Source organism: Rattus norvegicus, chromosome 2 (genome assembly GCF_036323735.1).
Source record: "Rattus norvegicus strain BN/NHsdMcwi chromosome 2, GRCr8, whole genome shotgun sequence".
In the NCBI taxonomy this organism is placed as follows: Eukaryota; Metazoa; Chordata; class Mammalia; order Rodentia; family Muridae; genus Rattus; species Rattus norvegicus.
In genome coordinates, this window is record NC_086020.1 from 106,494,778 (window position 1) to 106,517,923 (window position 23,146).

The 23,146-nt window shown below is 41.5% G+C and overlaps 1 long non-coding RNA gene and 1 pseudogene across 2 annotated transcripts in view; one reads left to right on the forward strand and one right to left on the reverse strand.

Annotated features, from left to right (window-relative positions):
* Nucleotides 1-13,692: 13,692 nt before the first annotated feature.
* The window catches only part of LOC120100786 (uncharacterized), a 63,442-nt gene continuing 53,988 nt past the window's right edge, over nt 13,693-23,146 (reverse strand). Inside the window, exons 3-5 of one of the 2 annotated variants that reach the window (XR_005500838.2) lie at nt 15,670-15,803; nt 14,963-15,303; nt 13,693-13,892 (exon numbers count right to left, since the gene is read on the reverse strand). This is a non-coding gene — a long non-coding RNA (uncharacterized LOC120100786). The remainder of the gene's footprint in view (nt 13,893-14,962; nt 15,304-15,669; nt 15,804-23,146) is intronic. The other variant, XR_005500837.2, reaches the window with a different exon arrangement.
* Nucleotides 17,400-17,755, forward strand: Rpl36-ps10 (ribosomal protein L36, pseudogene; annotated as a pseudogene).

Genomic DNA, 23,146 nt, shown 5'->3' on the forward strand with positions numbered 1-23,146 from the left:
AGAACTACCTCTACAGAGCTGGCTTAGCTTTGGCCTTAAATCCCAGCCAGCAAAACACAAAAAAATCTGACAAAGGCAGCTTTTTAAATTCTACCTGTATAATTTCAGGGAGTAACTAGCCTATTGCTGGAAAAATTCAGAAGACAAACTCTTTTCAGCCTGTTCCTCAACTAATTTAGGAGCCTTGTTTGATGCAACAACTGTGGGATAAAAAAAAGACGGCTGGTTGCCGTGCACCTGATCTAGAATTCCATTATTATAAGCCAGTTATCCAATTGAAAAAGAAATCATCTAATCTCTCAGCCTATTGATGAAGTAATGAACTCTTGCTGCTCCGTAATAAATATTGCATGTGTCAATTGGACTAAAAGAGAGTTTGGAATTTCTCCCCGTGGCACCTGGCACAGTATATCAGACTGCAGATTTTCTGTCTTGGTTTTGCTGTAGCAAAGATGGAATGTTGTCCTCCAAGGGCCAAATGTCTTTAATTGGCCTGTAAGAACACACCCACAATATTGGCAAGTGTCTCCAATAGTGGGAGCCTTTAAAGATGATATCACACTTTGCACGGCAAAAGACTAGTGAAATTTAGAGGATTTCTAAAACTGGCTAGTTACACAGTTAATAGTCTATGGCTTTTACAGTATCTTTTGCCTTGAGTGCAAAACTTTCATATCCACAGGGTTAGTTTTGTTGTTCTGTCTTGTTATTTGTTTGCTTGTTTTTAATCTATGTCTGTTGGTGTATGTTGTGGTATATGCGGGTGACACACATGCCACAAAACATGTGAACGCTACACCTTGTTTGAGACAGGACCTCTTTTTCACCACTGTGTAACCAGGCTGGCTGCCCACAAACTCCCATGGACTCTCCTGTCTCCACTTCCTATTTTGTTGTTGAAGCCCCAAGATTACACACACATGCTACTGTATACATCTTTGCATGGGTTCTGGACAAATCCATAGCATTTTACCCCCTGAGCCACTACCCCAGCCCAGTTAAGTATTTTTAAGTTGCACCCTCTCTTTCTGAATCAGCTGACATTTGACCTCAGGAGAGGATAAAAAACCCTGATCAAGGCTAAGATGCATCATTTCCTGAAACAACAACCTGTCCTTTTTACTAAAATGCTCAGTCTAATTAGACTACTACATTATTGTAAATATAAGTATCCTTTCTTCCAGTTAATTCCATTGTAGGTGTGCTTCATCTGGAACTTGGCCTGCTAAAAGATACGAGTGTCATCATATCTTTTATTAAAAGCAATAATAGTGTGCTACCTTTTTTTATACAGCAAGAGATCTCTGAAAAAAGTGGCCCACATAAGGTCAATCTGAAGTTCATTTCAGAAAGACTCCATGTTGTATCTCTGTCTTTGCTCTCTAGTCTAGAGTTTGAATTATTGCTGCTGACTGTCCAAGCAGAACACTGCACAATTTATTTCCATCATTTCCTGGTTGAATATTAGCCTCATTTCCCCAAACTATCCAGGTATAAGGACCCAATTCAGACTACCCACCCCAAAGAAAAATCCAAATAGACTTCTTCAATAAGAGAAGAGAAAACCAGAAAGTCATGTTGTTTAAATGTTTTTGCGGAAACATTAATGCTTTTTAGGGAAAGCATATATAGAATATGTTAAGAAAAATTAAAAAGTTGATCAGTGTCAGTGTAGATAGGGTGGGGCTTGTTGTCATGGTCCAATTAAGAGTCTAGCACTCTGATCCAAGCCCCTGACTCACTAGCTCAAGGAGAGTAGACAAATTATAATCCATCCCTTCCTAGGGCTCAATTTTCTCATCTGTAAAATGATGGAGTTGGCTTGCTCCCAAAGGTCCCATTACACTCTAACGGGTTGAGGCTGTGACTCTATAAAACACAGAGATGACTAAAATAGGAGAAGGAGGCAGATGGTATATTGGACTCAAGAGCTATGGCCAGGATAAGCTCTCACTACTTCCTAAGAGTAATGACTCAAACTGTGGAAAGAAGAACGCCTTTGTTTAGGAAGAAGCAAGCATATAACAGCAAACACATTGGAGAACAGCACAAAAGGAACTGAAGCAGGTCAGAGAGTAGCAGAGTCTACTTCCAAAGTCCAGAAAGCAAGTGCCCAATGAGACTGAAGTGTGCAAGAACAAGACAATTATTAAACATTAATGAAAGCATCACTGTGACTGGAAAAGGAAAGAGAATGCCAGGGCAGACCTGGGCCATCACATACCCACACAGCTGTGCTCTTTGAAGAAAAACTGTATGGCTCATGATGAAGGCATTTTTAGAAAACCAAAATTCATTGTCATTATCTGATCTGACCATTCTAGAAAGCTCAGACATTATAGGTGTTTGCTACAAAAAGAATCCCTGTTAAAGTATTCTGTGAAGATTCTTTGCAGAAGGGTAAAGAGGCAGAGAGGAGAAAGCCTGGTCAGGAAAACACTGAGTTCTCGGTGGTCCTAGTCTGAAGTGTCTAGACAAACAAATAAACAACTTAACAGGTAAAGGTGCTTGCCAATGAGACTGAGCACCTGTGTTTGGACCCAGGACCACAACTTAGAAAGAGGTCCACTGTCCAAGAACAGAACCAAATACAACCGGGGGAAAAAAAAGTCAGTGATCTGCTCTACTCATAGATCAGTGCCTAGCCAAACTGTCATCAGAAAGGCATGGTCCTGCAACTAATGGGGGCAAACATGCATAGACCCACAGTCACACACTACACAAAGCCAGGGGAACTCCAAAGAAGAGGAGGAAAGAACCAGAGGGGCTAAGGACATCACAAAAAACATGACCCAATCAACTAAATGGGGCTCATAAGAGCTCACAGAAACTGAAGTGACAATCACTGACCCTATATGGGTCTGAGCTAGGTCCTCTGCAAATACACTATATACAACTTGCTGTGCTTGTGGTACTCCCAAAAGTAGGAGTTTGTGGGGTTGTATCTCTGATGATTTTTGCCTGGGATCCTTATCCTCTCCTCACCATGGATCAATGAGAGAGGGGAGTGTGGCAGGGCTGGGGCAAGTGGAGGTAGGAGAAACTGGTTGGAATAAACTGTACCTAAAGATTTAAAACAAAAGTAAAAATAAAAAAAAATAGAAAGAAGGCCCTCTATCTTCTCTCTGAGGACACTGACAATCACATGGTACACACACACAGACACGCACACACACACACACACACACACACACACACACACGAATAAATGAATAAATAAATAAAGTAAAAAACAATAGAAGAAGATACCCAGTGTATCATACGGAGGCCAGAGGTCAGAGCCTCCACCTGTGCACATATGGGCAAAGTTTATTGGCACACATACATGCATGTACACAACACACACATGCACACATATACATAAAAAGAAACAGAAAAATTCAAGATTCAAGAAAGTACTGCTGACCTCTGTGACATGAATAGACAACTCCAATTGGCTGCTCTATTGGGTTCTTATATCTATCACCCTTCTCCAGCCCAATCCCGTCCAACCCCCAACACTAGGTAGGAGAGAAATAAAGCTAGAGGGAAAGGGGGGTATAGATCTCCTTAGACTACTTCCTTCTGATTAGGGTCATTGGGTTTCTTGGGGCAAGCCCAATCTTCATCATCAGGATAACTAAGTTGTTTTTGTCTCTTTTCTCATGACCACTTAACAAACTACAGAAACAGGAACCACCATCAGCAGCAGGGGGAGAAGGAGCCTCCCATCTCAGAGCTCTGGCATTTTTATACCCTCTCAATATTCCCCAGAGTCCTAAACATAATTCATCTTCAGCTTGCAGAATCTCACCCCTGCCAGAACAGGAGGCAAATCATAGTCTATACTGTGAACAACCTGAAACAGCCTCATATTGCACACCTGGGATTAAAACAAAAAGATAGTCTGTGCATAACATTTCTGTGTTTTTAAAGAAACGAAAAATTTCACTACACATCAAGGTTTGAACCTACAGCCCAAGGACTTCTAACAACACCAATAGTCATGGGGAAATGGGGAATGGTGACTTGGAAAGGGAAGAGACACTGTTTGAAGCATATCTTTCTAACTTTAATTTCTCTTAATCAAGCAGGTCAAGGATGTGGGTGTCTAAACAAAGAAGCAGCATTTAGTTTCTTCCCCAAAGGTACCATAAGGTAATACTATTGTATATTTTAAAAAATCACATGATAAGCTGGGTACAGTGCGACATGACTGTACTGCTAACATTCACAATTGTGAGACAGGAGGACTGCAAGTTTAACAAGAGGCTGAAATGCATAGTGAAACCTTGTCTCAAGAGAAAAGAAATAGAAGAAAACTCATAAAATGAGTTTTTTTAGAGTGAAACTATTCTATATAATACTACTGCAGTAATTACATCTTTTTATTCTGTTTTCGAAATCCACAAAACAAGTGTAAAACTCTAACATGAAACACTTGGTTAAATTTTTGACTTTGCTTAACAAGAATATATCAGTGTGAATCTTTAAAACGCTTTTAACCCATGCTCTGATGCATGATGTGAACTTTGAAGCTATTTTCTTTGCATATACCAGTTGACTTCTAGGAGGTGTCAAGAAAGATATCGTTATCAAGAAAGATACAAAAGAAGCATCCATGGGAAAAATGAAATAAGAGTCTCGTGCCACCCTTTTGCTTGCTCCCCACCTTCAGGACTAGAGATTAAACTCAGGGCTTCTCTCGTGGCTCTTGTGCAAGTGTTCTGCTAACTGAGCTATACCCTTAATCTAAACAAGACAACATAAAGCTAATGCCAATACTACTTATGCCTTCGACCTCTGTTACTTCTGTTGCTGCAGCAGAATTCTGACAAAAGCAATTTAAGGGAGAAAGGGTTTATTTTGAATCACTGCTCTAGGGTGCATCATGGTCAAAAAGTCATGCCGTCCAGAGCATAAGGCCGCATAAATTACATTGTGTTCCTGTGGTCAGGAAACTTAGAGGAATGAAGGCTGGAGCTCAGCATGGGTCCTACTTCCATGTAATATGAGCTGCCCCACCCATGGGATGATGGTGTACACATTTAAGATGAGTCTTCCCACCTCAATTAATCCAGTCTAGAAAATTCCTCACAGACATGTCCAGTAGTTTGTCTCCTAGATGATTCTTGATTCTGTCAAATTTTGCAAATCCACTCTTTGTCAACTTGACACCTGAATATACCACTTTTAGCCCATAACCTTCTATTTCTTGTCACCACAGGCTCCTGGCCATCTCATAATGCAAAACATGCTCAATCCAACTTCAAAAGTCCCTGTGTTTTTTAACAGTTCCAACACTGTTTAGAAGTGCAAAGTCTCTTCTGAAATGCAAGGTAAACTTTTACCTTTGATAATCTGTAAAATAAAAAATCATTTCAGCATATGGTGGAGTAGAATCACCATGCTCCTCCTAAATGGTAGGATTGGGGAATAGCAAGGAAAGCTCAGAACAAAGCAAGCCAAAACCTCGGCAGGACAAACACCAGATCTTCTAGCTCCATGTGTGGTTTCTGGAGCTCATGATATAATTACCAGGACTCCAAAATTCTTGCACAGGGCAACTCCCCTAGCTCTTCTACCTACAACACACATATGCTCTCTCTTTGCCTAGGTTCTCTCTGTTCCTGAAACTTTCTTCACTGGACATCCTATATCCCATGACTCTGACATCTTGAACTTGCTGAAATTTGCAATTTTAGCTTCACACTGTGGCCTCTTGGGGTCTCCTTGCAGGGATTTCAATTGTGCCACCTGTGTCCTAGCCTCAGCAGCTCTCTAGAAGTGTGGTACAAAATTCCAAAGGCCTCTTCAACCTTTTTTCCTTCATACCTGCAATACCAGCACCATGGAAACAAGGCTGCCAAGTTCTGCCAGCTTGGGATGGTATCTGTCACCATTTGACCACTTTCCATCATTAGCGTTTGTCTGCTTCCCTGTGTGGTTGTTAGTGAACAAGGAACTCCTTTTTCAACATTCTTGTTGAGGCTCCCCCCTTCCAAATGTATTTGCAGTTTCACAAGATAGAGCCTTCCATGGGTAGAGTCTTGTGTCATTTCACCTTATGCCTAACCTTACACCACTTATACAAAGTTCCACATCAGATTTGATTCTCTAACTTCTGGACCTTCAGGAATCAGACATTCCTCTTGGCCAGCATTTGATCAATCATTAAACAATTAACGGACTTTGAAGCCTACAGAAATATAAGCAAGACAAACTGATCCTAAGATGCTCACAGTTCACTTTAGTATGAGAAAGACAATTTATGCTTATATTTATTGAATTATTCAGTGTGCCTGAATCTATGTGAATCTTTAAAAGCATCGGATTTATTGTTTTTAGGGTTTTTTGGTTAGTTGGTTTAGTTTTGGGTGATTTGTTGTTGTTTTGTTTTGTTTTTGATTTTGTATTTGATTCTTACAACGGTTCCATTATTACATTATTTTCCATGTGTGAAAGTGAGACATAAGAATAATTGCCCAACGACACAAAATAGGATGGGGGCAGAGTCAAGATTCGGATGAGAGCCACATAATTCTGGACCCTCTCCATGCTTCTTTGCCTCAGAGACACAAGTACATTGTACGTCATAACTACTGTCACAAACCCATGCTCTATCAGATAAGGGATGCCCTCCCTGAAAAGGGGACAGGAAAAGGAGCAGGAACCAAGTTGGCACAAAAGAGTGAGAAACCAGAAATGGGAAACTGTCCCAGGTTAGAACCAAATCACCCCACTTTTCTTCTATTCTCAAAGACTGTCACAGTATAAGCATGTGCATAGGTTTCAACTGCCTTAAGGAAAGGCCATTGTCCCATTACCACCTGTGCTTTCTAAATAGCTTTCCAGACATAGCAAAACTTATTTTAGTAATTCTATATGTTTCTAACTAACATGTTTTTATCCAAGCTCAGGCACAGAGACACTCCTGCCAATTCCAATTAAAGATGGTAATGATACAATCTCCCCTTCCCAGAAGTACTAAAGCAGAACCAAAGACAGGAGCTTTGAGTTACTTGATTGGATGGTGTAGAAAAGACCTGGACACTCCCACATAAATGAGGCTTCCTCTGCCTATTGAACTGGGAGGGCATTTCTGGAGGATGCAAACTGATAGAAAGATGTTGGTACTGGGATGGTTCTGTGGGTCACAATGGAGCCCTTCTTGGCATAGAGGAGCATAGAGAGGTGGTTGGGCAACTCCCAGCTGCCTGTAGCATAGGAGGTAGATGAACAGATGTTAGAAGGTAGATGTACAGATGTGTGTATCATTGAGTGCCTCTTCATTGAGCCTCTAGCAGCAATGGCATGGGAGCCATGCATGTACAGATATGGGTACTAGCATGTTTTGTACACAGTCTCAGTCTGTCTGCATGACTTCCTGCAGCAAAGAAGACCTGAAGGCTACATTCTATTTGTGAAGTGGCCTGCCTTTTACGCTGAGGATCACTTAAATATTATTACAGGTTATTATTATCCTTGTTAAATTGAAATCCTAGGTCCCAGATAACTTTCAAACATTATGCTCTTCTTCTAGAAACAACTGTAATATGTGAGGATTCTATATTGAATCCCCATACTGTCTCTTGTGAGGAGTCCACATATTCCTTCTATTGGCTTATGCTAAGGAAATGACTTGAGGTTGAAATGTCTCCAGGGGAAAGAAAAAGAATTTACATATACTGGTGCCATGTTGATGGCACTTTCACATATGCTTTTCAACCCTCACACTCTTTTGAGAGGCATCAACCCATTTTATAGGGGAAAAAAAAGCTCAGGGGGTCTCCACCTGGACACAATGCCCTGAGCATGGGAGTTTTGATCAATTCGACTAACAAAGGTAGGCTTAGATGTAGAATGGCTTTTCAGTAAGAGTGCTTGTTGTAAAAGCACACCAACCTATGGTTGACTTCCCAAGACCCTTGTAAAAGATAGACGTGGTCACTACATTGTGAAGGGTAGAGACAGGAGGGTGGCAGGGCTTTCTGGTAGCTAGAATTACTTGAGATTCAGCAAGTGATCTTGTCTCAAGGGATAAAGCTCGACACCTGATATGTTCCTCTGGCCTCCAGGAACACCTGCATGTACATGCACATATATACTACAGAGTAGTGGGTAGAGGAGAAGGAATAAAGAAAGAAAGAAAAGAAAAGCAGGCAGAATGTGTGGAGAACCTCACCAGTTCTTTTGAGTGTGTGTGCTGTTGACTGTGGTGTGAAGTGTTTGCACACATGAAGGCCTTCCTGGGAGCCTAACTGTCAAGGTAGTCATCTCACACCCCCTCATTGTAAATCAGTCCCCACTGGGCAATCCGTCTGGAAAATCCCAGAAAAGGTGGCCCAGACAAGTCAACATCACCATGCCAGTCAGTGAAGGAGCTCTGAGGATACTTGTCAAAGGGTGATGTGGTGACTCTAAATGGGTCAGGGCACCCAGGTTCCTTCTGAAAGAAGGTTGGTAGAAACAAGAGGCATGAGCACCAATAGACACAGCACTATGTCTCACAAGGGAAGTTGTAGAACAGAGTCTGAGTTACTAATGTTTTTTAGATATCTTCTATTCATTCTTTGACAGTTTCTTGCTCATATCCATGCCCAACTTCCCTCTCTTAACCCACTCCCCAGGTCTCCCCCAGCATTTCCTTTTCCCACCTTCATAAATCCCCACCACTCCCAATTAAGTATAATTGACTGAGCCTGATTCAGGTGACCTGCTGGAATGTTACCCAATTTTGTTGGCTTGGCCCTGTTTAGACCTTTGAGCAGGAAACCTTAGGTATAGTGAGTTCCGACTGCACTGGTCAACCATGTCCAGAGAGCACTCCTCATCCTCCTGCATATCTTATGTTTCCCCACACCTCTGCAATGTTCCCTAAGCTTTAAGAGGGGTAGATACAGCTGTCCCATTTAAAGCTGAGCATTATTCTCACCCTGAGCTCTTTGACAAATTACAAATCTCTTCATTGACCACTGAGCAACTGCAGAGAGAGGTTTCACCAGCTAACATTGAGGGCAGCACTGATCTATGGGAATAAATATAAATAATCAGGAGGCATTTGACGACATGTCTGATTAGCTGAATCAAATGGATTTAGCCATTTAGTAATGAGATGGTACTTGTTCCACTTCCCAAAGATAAACAGGAAACTGCTCCATTTTGTCCTCATGGAAGTGGCATGGATGCTATTCTCCACTTGACCTCTAGAGCCACTCTTAGTCTTTCTCATCAGTTTCAGTATCTCAGGTATTAAAAATATAACAGTAATAAAATCTAATTCATGAAAAGTTTAAGCAAGTATTATGTCTTACATAGGACTTCTATTGCTATAATAAAACACCATGAACAAAGTAACTTAGGGAGGAAAGAATTTCCACGGCCTAAAACTGGTCTTCAATAACAATAAGGGAAGAATGCCCACATATACGTGGAAATTGAACAATGCTCTACTCAATGATAACCTGGTCAAGGAAGAAATAAAGAAAGAAATTAAAAACTTTTTAGAATTTAATGAAAATGAAGGTACAACATACCCAAACTTATGGGACACAATGAAAGCTGTGCTAAGAGGAAAACTCATAGCGCTGAGTGCCTGCAGAAAGAAACAGGAAAGAGCATATGTCAGCAGCTTAACAGCACACCTAAAAGCTCTAGAACAAAAAGAAGCAAATACACCCAGGAGGAGTAGAAGGCAGGAAATAATCAAACTCAGAGCTGAAATCAACCAAGTAGAAACAAAAAGGACCATAGAAAGAATCAACAGAACCAAAAGTTGGTTCTTTGAGAAAATCAACAAGATAGATAAACCCTTAGCCAGACTAACGAGAGGACACAGAGAGTGCGTCCAAATTAACAAAATCAAAAATGAAAAGGGAGACATAACTACAGATTCAGAGGAAATTCAAAAAATCATCAGATCTTACTATAAAAACCTATATTCAACAAAACTTGAAAATCTTCAGGAAATGGACAATTTCCTAGACAGATACCAGGTATCGAAGTTAAATCAGGAACAGATAAACCAGTTAAACAACCCCATAACTCCTAAGGAAATAGAAGCAGTCATTAAAGGTCTCCCAACCAAAAAGAGCCCAGGTCCAGACGGGTTTAGTGCAGAATTCTATCAAACCTTCATAGAAGACCTTATACCAATATTATCCAAACTATTCCACAAAATTGAAACAGATGGAGCCCTACCGAATTCCTTCTATGAAGCCACAATTACTCTTATACCTAAACCACACAAAGACCCAACAAAGAAAGAGAACTTCAGACCAATTTCCCTTATGAATATCGACGCAAAAATACTCAATAAAATTCTGGCAAACCGAATCCAAGAGCACATCAAAACAATCATCCACCATGATCAAGTAGGCTTCATCCCAGGCATGCAGGGATGGTTTAATATAAGGAAAACCATCAACGTGATCCATCATATAAACAAACTGAAAGAACAGAACCACATGATCATTTCATTAGATGCTGAGAAAGCATTTGACAAAATTCAACACCCCTTCATGATAAAAGTCCTGGAAAGAATAGGTATTCAAGGCCCATACCTAAACATAGTAAGAGCCATATACAGCAAACCAGTTGCTAACATTAAACTAAATGGAGAGAAACTTGAAGCAATCCCACTAAAATCAGGGACTAGACAAGGCTGCCCACTCTCTCCCTACTTATTCAATATAGTTCTTGAAGTTCTAGCCAGAGCAATCAGACAACAAAAGGAGATCAAGGGGATACAGATCGGAAAAGAAGAGGTCAAAATATCACTATTTGCAGATGACATGATAGTATATTTAAGTGATCCCAAAAGTTCCACCAGAGAACTACTAAAGCTGATAAACAACTTCAGCAAAGTGGCTGGGTATAAAATTAACTCAAATAAATCAGTTGCCTTCCTCTATACAAAAGAGAAACAAGCCGAGAAAGAAATTAGGGAAACGACACCCTTCATAATAGACCCAAATAATATAAAGTACCTCGGTGTGACTTTAACCAAGCAAGTAAAAGATCTGTACAATAAGAACTTCAAGACACTGAGGAAAGAAATTGAAGAAGACCTCAGAAGATGGAAAGATCTCCCATGCTCATGGATTGGCAGGGTTAATATAGTAAAAATGGCCATTTTACCAAAAGCAATCTACAGATTCAATGCAATCCCCATCAAAATACCAATCCAATTCTTCAAAGAGTTAGACAGAACAATTTGCAAATTCATCTGGAATAACAAAAAACCCAGGATAGCTAAAGCTATCCTCAACAATAAGAGGACTTCAGGGGGAATCACTATCCCTGAACTCAAGCAGTATTACAGAGCAATAGTGATAAAAACTGCATGGTATTGGTACAGAGACAGACAGATAGACCAATGGAATAGAATTGAAGACCCAGAAATGAACCCACACACCTATGGTCACTTGATTTTTGACAAAGGAGCCAAAACCATCCAATGGAAAAAAGATAGCATTTTCAGCAAATGGTGCTGGTTCAACTGGAGGGCAACATGTAGAAGAATGCAGATCGATCCATGCTTATCACCCTGTACAAAGCTTAAGTCCAAGTGGATCAAGGACCTCCACATCAAACCAGACACACTCAAACTAATAGAAGAAAAACTAGGGAAGCATCTGGAACACATGGGCACTGGAAAAAATTTCCAGAACAAAACACCAATGGCTTATGCTCTAAGATCAAGAATCGACAAATGGGATCTCATAAAACTGCAAAGCTTCTGTAAGGCAAAGGACACTGTGCTTAGGACAAAACGGCAACCAACAGATTGGGAAAAGATCTTTACCAATCCTATAACAGATAGAGGCCTTATATCCAAAATATACAAAGAACTCAAGAAGTTAGACCGCAGGGAAACAAATAACCCTATTAAAAAATGGGGTTCAGAACTGAACAAAGAATTCACAGCTGAGGAATGCCGAATGGCTGAGAAACACCTAAAGAAATGTTCAACATCTTTAGTCATAAGGGAAATGCAAATCAAAACAACCCTGAGATTTCACCTCACACCAGTGAGAATGGCTAAGATCAAAAACTCAGGTGACAGCAGATGCTGGCGAGGATGTGGAGAAAGAGGAACACTCCTCCATTGTTGGTGGGATTGCAGACTGGTAAAACCATTCTGGAAATCAGTCTGGAGGTTCCTCAGAAAATTGGACATTGAACTGCCTGAGGATCCAGCCATACCTCTCTTGGGCATATACCCAAAAGATGCCTCAACATATAAAAGAGACACGTTCTCCACTATGTTCATCGCAGCCTTATTTATAATAGCCAGAAACTGGAAAGAACCCAGATGCCCTTCAACAGAGGAATGGATACAGAAAATGTGGTACATCTACACAATGGAATATTACTCAGCTATCAAAAACAACGAGCTTATGAAATTCGTAGGCAAATGGTTGGAACTGGAAAATATCATCCTGAGTGAGCTAACCCAATCACAGAAAGACATACATGGTATGCACTCATTGATAAGTGGCTATTAGCCCAAATGCTTGAATTACCCTAGATCCCTAGAACAAAGGAAACTCAAGACGGATGATCAAAATGTGAATGCTTCACTCCTTCTTTAAATGAGGAAAAAGAATACCCTTGGCAGGGAAGGGAGAGGCAAAGATTAAAACAGAGACTGAAGGAACACCCATTCAGAGCCTGCCCCACAGGTGGCCCATACATATACAGCCACCCAATTAGACAAGATGGATGAAGCAAAGAAGTGCAGACCGACAGGAGCCGGATGTAGATCGCTCCTGAGAGACACAGCCAGAATACAGCAAATACAGAGGCGAATGCCAGCAGCAAACCACTGAACTGAGAATAGGTCCCCCGTTGAAGGAATCAGAGAAAGAACTGGAAGAGCTTGAAGGTGCTCGAGACCCCAAAAGTACAACAATGTCAAGCAACCAGAGCTTCCAGGGACTAAGCCACTACCTAAAGACTATACATGGACTGACCCTGGACTCTGTCCCCATAGGTAGCAATGAATATCCTAGTAAGAGCACCAGTGGAAGGGGAAGCCCTGGGTCCTGCTAAGACTGAACCCCCAGTGAACTAGACTATGCGGGGAGGGTGGCAATGGGGGGAGGTTTGGGAGGGGAACACCCATAAGGAAGGGGAGGGGGGAGGGTGATGTTTGTCCGGAAACCGGGAAAGGGAATAACACTTGAAATGTATATAAGAAATACTCAAGTTAATAAAAAAAAAAAAAGAAAGAATTTGTTTGGCTTACACTTCCATAGCACTGTTCAGTATCAACGGACAGTCAAGACAGAAACTAAAATAGTGAAGGAACCTAGAGGCAGGAGCTGATGGAGAGGCCATGGAGGAGTGCTGCTTACTGACTTGCTCCACGCTGCTTGCTCAGCTGCTTTTATATAGAACCCAGTACGGGCATCCTAAGGATGGCACCACCCACAATAGGCTGGGCCCTCCCCCATCAATAACTAGTGAAGAAATGCGCTACAGGCTTTCATACACCCCGATGTTACAAAGGCATTTTCTTGAGATTTCCTTCTCTCAGATGACTTTAGTTTGTGTCAGATTGACATAAAACTAACCAGCACACATTCTGTGCTAGTTTAGATTACTTTTTTAGACGTGTATTCATCTCTAATAATGGCTTTACCATTTAACTTACAGAGCGTGGAAATGAAAGATTTTTGAAAAGCTGAGCCTATATCCTATCCCTTGGATATGAGTAGCAGGAAAATCAGTAGCAGAAAGGAGCATTAGTAACACAGTTGTTCCCTTCAGTGGGGTCATCAATATGCTACAGGTAAATGTCAAAACAATGATTTCTTTGGACATCTTTTTTAAGTAACAGTTAAAAGGCTTTAAGGAAAAACAACATAATAACTACCTGGTAAGACAGTTCCTCTTTGAACACTGAACTGAAATCAAATGAGAGAAATAATTAGGACAGCTGAAAACAATAAAGACAATGGAAACCAGACACCTCTTTCACAAAACACAACAAACCAAAGAGACATGACAATGTCTAATCTTAGTTGTGTCATAGCTCAGTTAATGTCACTCCCTTTTTCTTCCTGGGTTCCTGATCACAATGAAAATGCATGATTTCAATATATAAAGCCCTAAAGCAGTAGCACATTTCAGCCTGAACAGGCATAACAATAAGCAGAGAATAAACAGGTAGTTGCTACAGGTATTGTATCGTCTTACATACAATGCCAAAATTTGAGTGAATCATTGCTTCTTTTCTTTGTTCCGGGATGAAAGGCTGGTTCTCCCTCCCCACTCCGTGTATGTGTGCTGTATGTATGCACACATTTGCTAGCACATGCATGTGATGACCGGCATTCAATGTCAGATGTCTTTCCTCAACTCCCCATTGCCCGATTTTTGGAAAAGGATTCTCTTATCAGTTTGAAACTCACCAAGAAACAGGCTAGGCAAACTAACCAGGAAGCTCCAGAAATCTGCCTGCCTCTATCTCCACAGGGCTAGGATTATAAGCCCTGGCTACTATGACTAGCTTTTTACCATATCTTCTGAGAGATCTACCCCAGGCCCTCAGGGTTGCAATGCAAGCACATTACCAGGTAGACCATCTACACAGCACTTATTTTTATTTTTGTAAGAAAGGGTTATGTGTGGCATCCTGTTCTGGTCTCAAATATATTATGTAGCAGAGAAAGACCTTCAATTTCTGATCGTCCAGTCTCCACATTCCAAGAGCTAAGATTACAGGAGTGTGCAGTCATGCCTAGTTCATGAGGAATCCAACCAAGGTTTTGGGAATTCTGGGTAAAACCTCTACCAATTGAACCACAACCTCCTTAACACCAATTTTTAGTGCTTGCAAGTTGTTTGTGGGCTAAGACAACCTAATTTTTCAGATACGGGGTTTCAATAAGATGTCACCCATGGTCTCAGGCATTTAAATATTTGGTCCCCCGTTGGTAGTGCTATATGGATAGATTTAGAAGGTATGACCCACCTTGGTGAAGGAAGTATGTCACTGGAGGTGGAATTTGAGGTGTCAAAAAGCCTCCTGCTATTCCCAGTTCATTCTTTCTGTGTGGTGTTTGTTGTTCAAGAGGAGGTATCTATCAGCTTTTCTTCCACCATGATAGACTCTGATCCCTCTGGAACCGTTAGGCCAAATAAACCCTTCCTTCTATAAGTTGCCTTGGTCATGTGTTTTATCATAGCAAGCGAAAAAACAGTTATACAGGGCTTGTTTGGATTCTTCTGTGTAGACAGAGAATTTTGGCATGATGAATGTTGTAACTTCTCTAGAGTATGTATCCTCCGTAGTCATTGCTATTCTAAAGAGCCCTGAGGGATGAGGGAAGAGACACTGGAGATTATAAAGCAAATATAAACTGTAAAAGTCATTGGGAAATTGGATTGCTTGTAATTTTAATTTTAATTTTCTGCATTTACTAAATTTTTAATAATTTAAAGACAAATATAATTTTATTTAAGAACTTCAGTCCTATAAATGAATTTTGGGGTGAAAAATGGGCCAGAAACCCATTCAGAAGGAAGATTCTGAGGGGTCATGGGAATGGCATGGGGACAAAGTTCACAATGCAACTCCATTAAGATGCAAATTGCTTGCCCTGTACCTAATTGTAGTGTAGGGAAGCATCACAGAGTGATCTCAGGAGTGAGTGACTGTGGATCTGGAAGTCAGGTTACCTGGATAGTGAGCAAATAGCAGCCTTCACTTAGTCTTCCAACCCTCCACTATGAGAATATCTTCTTCAGGACTCCCTTCCTCTGAAAGTTAATGGAAACAAAGAGCTGAACATCTCCACCTTCACATTTTCTCTCTGGAGAACAAAGATAAAGGTTTTTATGTAAACTTGTTTTATCTAAGTGGAACAGCACCTGAATGAAGCATAGTCCTGATTAGAATAATGAAAACTGGAAATTTCCAGACATTCACACACCAATAAGACAAAGGCTAGGAAATGGGGAGGAGCTTGTCTGAGCCAAGGTGGCACTATTTAAGTAATCTCCCACCTATGTGTGTTTCTAAAAATGATGCTGACCAAAGGGAGAAGAAAAACAGCTTTGTTTAACCAAAATGATTAAGAGGTATTTATGTGTGTGTGAGTGTGTGTACATGTAGGCACATGTATACATGTTCCTGGAAGTAAAGGTGTATATGTATGTGGGTATGCATGCAGAAGGCAGATTGACAGCAGGTGTGAACCTCAGTCCACCTTAATTTTTGAGACCATTGACTGGCCAGTAAGGCCCAGGGATGGTCCTCTCCTTCTACCTTCCCAGCACTGGGATTACAGATGTATTCTGCTAGGCCTGGCTTTGTCACAGGTGCTCAAGTTTTGAACTCAAATTCTGATGTTTGCATAGGAATCATCCTATGCACTGAGTTAACTTCTAAGTCCCATGATTTGGGTTTTTATACTTTTGGAAAATACATCAGCAAATACAAATTCTTAAAATTGAATAGGAGTAGATAATTTAATATTATTATTTTCTTCTTTATGCAGATTTTATCTGGACATGATCCTACAGGAAAACAATTGCTTTAGCATGTTTAGTGATTGGATTTAATCCTCTTAAAATATGTTCAAATTGGAATGCATAAGTGGAAAGATTATTTATTTTTTTGCAAATTTACCTATTAGCTAATAAAAATTAATTAGTAATTTGCAGTGACTTATTTAATATTTATGAAACTTCTAATGATGCCAAACAAATATGTGTTCAAAGAATGACTGAATGATGGTCACAAAATGTCCATTTCTGTCAGTCTGTCCTGAATGCCTGGCTCTAACCTTCTGTGGCCTGTATGTATTTAAACTGTAGCAACAGGGGCCTGGAGAGAGGGCTTGACAGCACTTACTGCTGTTGCAGAGTACCCAAGTTCAGTTCCCAGAACCCATGTCCGGCATCTTATAACCACCTAGAACTCCAACTCCGAGGGGCCAATGCCTTTATCTAGCCTCCATTGACAACTGTACTTAGGCACACACAAACCTACATGTCGGGAAAACCCTACTGCTAAGGTCTAAGTTTGACATTACTGGAAAAACCCTGACCTTGATGCAAAATGGTAGATTCCCCTTGGTGTTTCCTAATGTCTACCTGGGGGATCCTAGACCGCACTGTCTGCTTACCTGAGGAATGAATGTCACTGTAGCCCTGCACCTGAGATTCCTGGAATGCCTCTCCATGCTAATAAGGCATCTCAGTGCCTTGGTCATCAACCCAAGTACCTTTGCCCACCCTTGATATTCTCACCCCCTTCCTCAAAACTATACAATCCTTGGTTCGACCTGAATAAAGTGTGTGCATATAAACCCACCCCAAATAAAGAAATATACAGAACCTAAGATCGTCTCAGAGAGTTATTTCGTTGAAGATCATTGAAAAAAACTACACGTTCCTGTCCGGCCGCCATCGGAGAGCTGCAGCCATGGCCCTGCGCTACCCCATGGCCGTGGGCCTCAACAAAGGCCACAAAGTGACGAAAAACGTCAGCAAGCCGAGACACAGCCGAGGCGTCGCGGGCGCCTCACCAAGCACACCAAGTTCGTGCGGGATATGATCCGGGAAGTGTGCAGCTTCGCGCCCTATGAGCAGCACGCCATGGAGCTGCTCAAAGTGTCCAAGAACAAGTGAGCACTCAAGTTTATCAAGAAGAGGGTGGGCACGCACATCTGCGCCAAGAGAAAGAGGGAGGAGCTGAGCAACCTGCTGGCAGCCATGCGGAGGCAGCGGCCAAGAAGCATTGATGACCCCTCCCCCAATAAAAGATGGTTCTTTAAAAAAAAAAAAAGAAAAGAAAAGAAAAAGAATTACACCCATTCTGGGCTCTGCTTCATCCTTCCACCCAGTATACAACAGAGTCTGGGCACCCTGAGAGGGTGTGGAACCACAGCAGGACCCTAAGACATACAGCCCACCTACATAAGACACTCAGATGTAATGTATACATAATAAAAAGTAAAATAAGTCTTTAAATTACCACAACCTTTCCCAAACACAAATCAGCCTTGAGCACCAACCTATAAACTAGAGCTCTCTATGTTGAAATGTTCAAGAACTGGACAGGATGAGAGGAAATGAGTAAGGCTAGTAGAATTAGTATCCATGAAGCTGAGTTTATTTCATTGAAGAAACAATCTTCTGGTATGTAGGAAGTGTGTATTCTCTACATTAAACTTCTTTCTTATTGAGATTTAGTTTATAATGCACTCAAGAGTGAGCAAATGGGGGATTGGGGATTTAGCTCAGCGGTAGAGCGCTTGCCTAGCGAGTGCAAGGCCCTGGGTTCGGTCCCCAGCTCTGGAAAAAAAAAAAAAAAAAAAAGAGTGAGTAAATGGGAGTCCTTGACCCTTCTTCCTCCTACTACTGAGTGAGGTGCTCATATGCACACACTATCATATTTTATACAACACTGAGGGACAAACTTAAGGCTCTGCATACACCAGGTAAGGGGTCTGCCAACTGAGCTTGGAACTTGGCATTTTTTTGGAAACTTTTTTTTTCTTTTGAGGTGATGAAAGAAGGTAGTTGAATGCCTTAGAGGGTTTGCTCCTCCGAATATAAAGTCCACATCCAGTCAGCCCCTTTCCCTCTCTATTTTTGTATTCTGTGAACTCTCAAAACCTGGCACTACCACCTCAAAGAGTATGCATTACTTTCAGGAAGAGTTCCCACACGCAGCTCCCTTATATTAACTCAGGGCATTCAGTTGCCATGACTGTGTTAATCATTAATTTGACATGCTCTGGTATCACCTAAGAGACTTGCCTCCAGGCCTCCTTGTGAGAAATTGAGATTAAGTTAGCCTCTGGGCATATCTTCTACAATCTTAATCAAATTCATTGAGGTAGGAAGACCCAATGTAATAGTGGATGGCACCATCCCATAGGCTTGGATCCCAGACTGCATGAGAAGGAGAGGATGAGCTGAGTACCAAACTCCCCTGTTCTTTCTCACCCTATGCTGCCCTCTTCTTCCACATAATATGACCACCTGTCTAGAAGTCCTGCTATGAGAGCTTCCCCCACCATGGTGGACTATACCCTTTAACTGTGAGCCAAAACGAATCCTTTATTCCTAAAGTTAATTTTGTCAGGGCATTTATCACAGCAACAAGAATAGGAACTATGATAGCCTTGTCCTACATAGGCTATCATGTCCTACACCATTGTCCTCCTACATGGAAAGAGGTAAACACATAATGACTGCCCATAAACTCAGTCACTACTTATTGTAAGAAAGCATGTCTAGTTTAATTGCCTGTCTCCATCAGAGTCCTTTCTACAAGAGACTTGTTCAGTCATCATCAGAGAAACTCCCTCCTATAGATGGGAACAGATATAGGGACCCATAGCGAAACATTTCAAAGAAAGTGAGAGACCTTGGGACACTCTGTCCATCAAATCCCTCCTCTCAGAGTTCAGGGAACCACACAGGAGAGGAGGCAGAAAGAGTGGAGAATCAGAGGGGATGGAGGACACCAAGAAAACAAGGTGCTTTAAATCAACATGAAGAATGATCATATAAACTCACAGAGACTGAAGCAGCAGGGCCTGAACAAGGCCTGCACGGGTCTGCACCAAATCCTCTGTGTTTAGATTATGGCTTCCAGTTTAGTGTTTTTTATGGGATTCCTAACTGTGTAATCAACGGGGTCTGTGATTCTTGTGCCTTCTCTTGGGCTTCTTCCCTTCTGTTGGGTTAACTTGAGTGACTTCAATGTGATAGACTTTGTTTTATCTTACATTCTATTTAGTTGTAATTTTTTGAATGAATGAATGAATGAATGAATGAATGAATGAATACTTAACCACTAGGGTAAAGGTTAACAACTAAAACCTGCTGGGAGAAGGAAAGTCAGTTTTTTCTAATGGAGTGATACTGGGTATATCAACTGTTTCAGTTAGGCCTGATATGTGTGTGTGTGTGTGTGTGTGTGTGTGTGTGCGCGCGCATGCTTTTATTAGGTTACAGTTTGGTGCAATGTTTTTGTTTGTTGTTTCTTTTAAGGTGACATTTTATTTTGTGTTGTTACTTTGAGGGGTGTTGTTTTGGGACTTTTGCTTAATTTTTTTGAGAAAGAACTTAAACTTGAGTGGGTCAGAAGGGGAAGAAGATCTGGAAGGACTTAGAAAAGAGGAAAATATGATCAAAGTATATGTAAAGTTAAAATGTGTTTTTAATTTTTTTAAAGGTAGAAACTATGTACCAATCTATAGTTTAACTGCCTGTCTTCCTGAGGGTCCATTCCACAAGTTTTCCAAGTAACCAGGTGAGGGATAGACAGTCTAACCCTGGGCCTTCATTTTCTGATTCTCAGTTAGTAAAAGCCCTCTCTAAAATCCCAATGAGCATTAACAGCAGTGAGTACTGGGTCTCAGAGCTTGTGCTGAGAGGCTGGGGTTTGGGGGTCACATTGAGCCACATGAAAGATGAGCACACAGAGAAACTGGTCAAGAAAAAGATCAGAAAGAAGCGTAAACTCCTCAAAGATGCCCAGAGCTGCTTTCATTTTCTCTGGGCAGCTGCAGTCAGATCCTGGGTTCCTTGATCAATCCCTCCTCTGCCAAGTCCCCTTCTGTGTTTGAACTAGTGCTTAGCTGTTCCTTTTCTGAGAAAACATTGAGATAACTGAAAACATGGACAAAAGTCCATACATGCTCAGAAGAGATGCACTTTCTCTTGTTTTGAACTAGACACTTTTTCATAACTGCGCCCCACGTGGAAGGCCAGGATAGCCTCCGCCATTACAAGATGGCGACAGCCTTCGCCGCGCCAGCCGACTTCCTTTCAGGAAGTTAACTGTGTGCGCATGTGCAAGAGTGCCTTCATGCCAGGTCTTTGCCCACTCCAGGGCGTGCCTATGAGATCATGGGTAAGCAACCAATCAGGCGTGGACACGCCACATTAGGGTGTATATAAGCAGCGCCATTCTGGGGCTCGCTCTCTCCTCTTCAAGATGTAATAAACACTTTGCTGCAGAAGGAAAAAAAAAATAAAGCACTAAAGCAAAACTAATCAGCCATTCTCCCTCCTCCCTCCCTCTGTGTGAGTGTGTCTGTCTGTCTGTGTAGGTGTATGTGTCTCTGTCTTAGACTGTTCTGTTGTAGGAGAAGAGATTCATATTGTAGTGTCCATCCAACGGCCAGTCAGGACCTCAAGCCTGTCCACAGCACATAAAGGAGCTTGGAAAAGCATCATTTCCCAGTGGACAATTCAAAGGAGAGGTCAGGCAGATAGTTCAATACAAGCTCACAAAATACTTTAAACCAGAACCCCCGACCTGCATGACTTCCATGTGCCAGAAAATGTGCACTGTGGTTTGAATAAGTGTGTGCTCCGTGGCTCAGAACAAGTGGTACCCAGTGGTTGGCACTGGGGGAGAGCTTTAGAAGATGTACTCTTGCTGGAGGAAATTCATCGAAGGTGGGCTTTGGATGTTTATAGTCTCACCCCACATCCAGTTTGCTTTTGGCTTCCAGCTCATAGTTAAAGATAAGTGCACCAAGTGTCCCACTCTGGTTGCCCTGCATGCTGCTCGGGCTAAGGCTTCCTGCCATGATGGACTCTGAGCCTTCTGGAACCATAAGCCAAACTGAACTCTGTCTTCTGCAGGCTGCTTCTGCTCATAGTGTTTGATCACAGCAACTAAAAAATGTCCAACACAGTCATTTTCTGAAGCTCCTAAATTTACACGTTCTCATTAATTTTACATCCCCTTTCTTTTCCACATTGTTCCCTCAACAATAAGTCAATAACAAACAGCAGATAACTTCTTTTTTATTCATATGGGTGGAGGGCCATACATACCTGTGGAGGTCAGAAGATACTTGCAAGAGCTACTTTTTCCCTTTTGATATCAAATTCAGATCAGCGGTCTCGGAGACAAGAGCCTTTATTTGCTGAGACATCTCACCAACTCCCAGAGAATGTCTTTTCATATGTATATGCATGCCTAAAGGTGTGGGCACATATGTATGTAGGAAGTGTCTTCCTCAGTCTCACTGATTCAGCAAGTCTCCATATGGCTTGCCCTAGGGAATAACCTGTCTCCACCTCATGAGAACAGTAGATTACAGGCAGGTTGCCCTGCCTGCTCTGCTTTTGTATTATTGTAGGTTCTGGGGCTCTGAACTCTAGTCCTTGCACATATGTGGCAAGCACGTTACTCATTGAGCCATCCCTCCAGTACAGCATGAGGGGGCTGTGAGAAAGACTTTGACTCTCCCTGAGTGGAATGCTAAGTCCTGCATTACTATTTGTTCTCAGGGAATCCATTACAATTATGCAACATAAATTCCTCCAAAGCATCAGGGACTTCAGCTCAATTTAAAACCCTGCTGGTTTTATTACCAGAATGAATGATTATAAAATAGATGCATGCAAATGAAGAGATAAAAAAATTAAAGGGCATGTGAAATTTAATGCATGCTGCTTGTAACTCTATGACAGGATGCAGTAGCATCACTGTGCCATGTAGAAATGTGGTTTGTAATATTTACAATTTGGGAGTGTGGCTTTAATATTATAATGTCATGATGTATTGGGGGTGGGGGGTGGGATGAAGAGCCAGGCATAGTGACATAACAGGGGTCTGTAACCTCAGCACTTTAGTGGTGGCAGTCAAATGTTGCAATACCAAAAAGTTGGCAACATCTATGAAATCATGACAACCAAGAGCAACTACGGAGTTTTCTTACAAGGATCTACCCTGGCCTAAAAATTAAGTATACATTAGGAAACAGGGCCTGGTGGTACACACCTGTAATCAAAGCAATTGGGAGGCAAAGACAGGGTGAGATACTCAAACCCCATCCTCAGCATCAAGTAAATTCAAGGCCAAACTGTGCACTTGACGTTCAGTCTCAACAGCCAAAGAGATGTGGACCAATAAGATGGCTCAGGGGCTAAAAGCACTTGCCTCATAAAACCTGACAACCCGAGTCAAATCCCCCAAATTCACAGAGTAGAAAGAGAGAACTGACTCCAGAAATATGTCCTCTGATTTCCATACATGCTCCATAGCACATGGATACATACACACGTACATTTATACATATATAGACACAATAATAACAATAGTAGTAGTAGTAGTAGTAGTAGTAGTAGTAGTAGTAGTAGTAGTAGTAGTAGTAGTAGTATTGTTTCTTTTTCC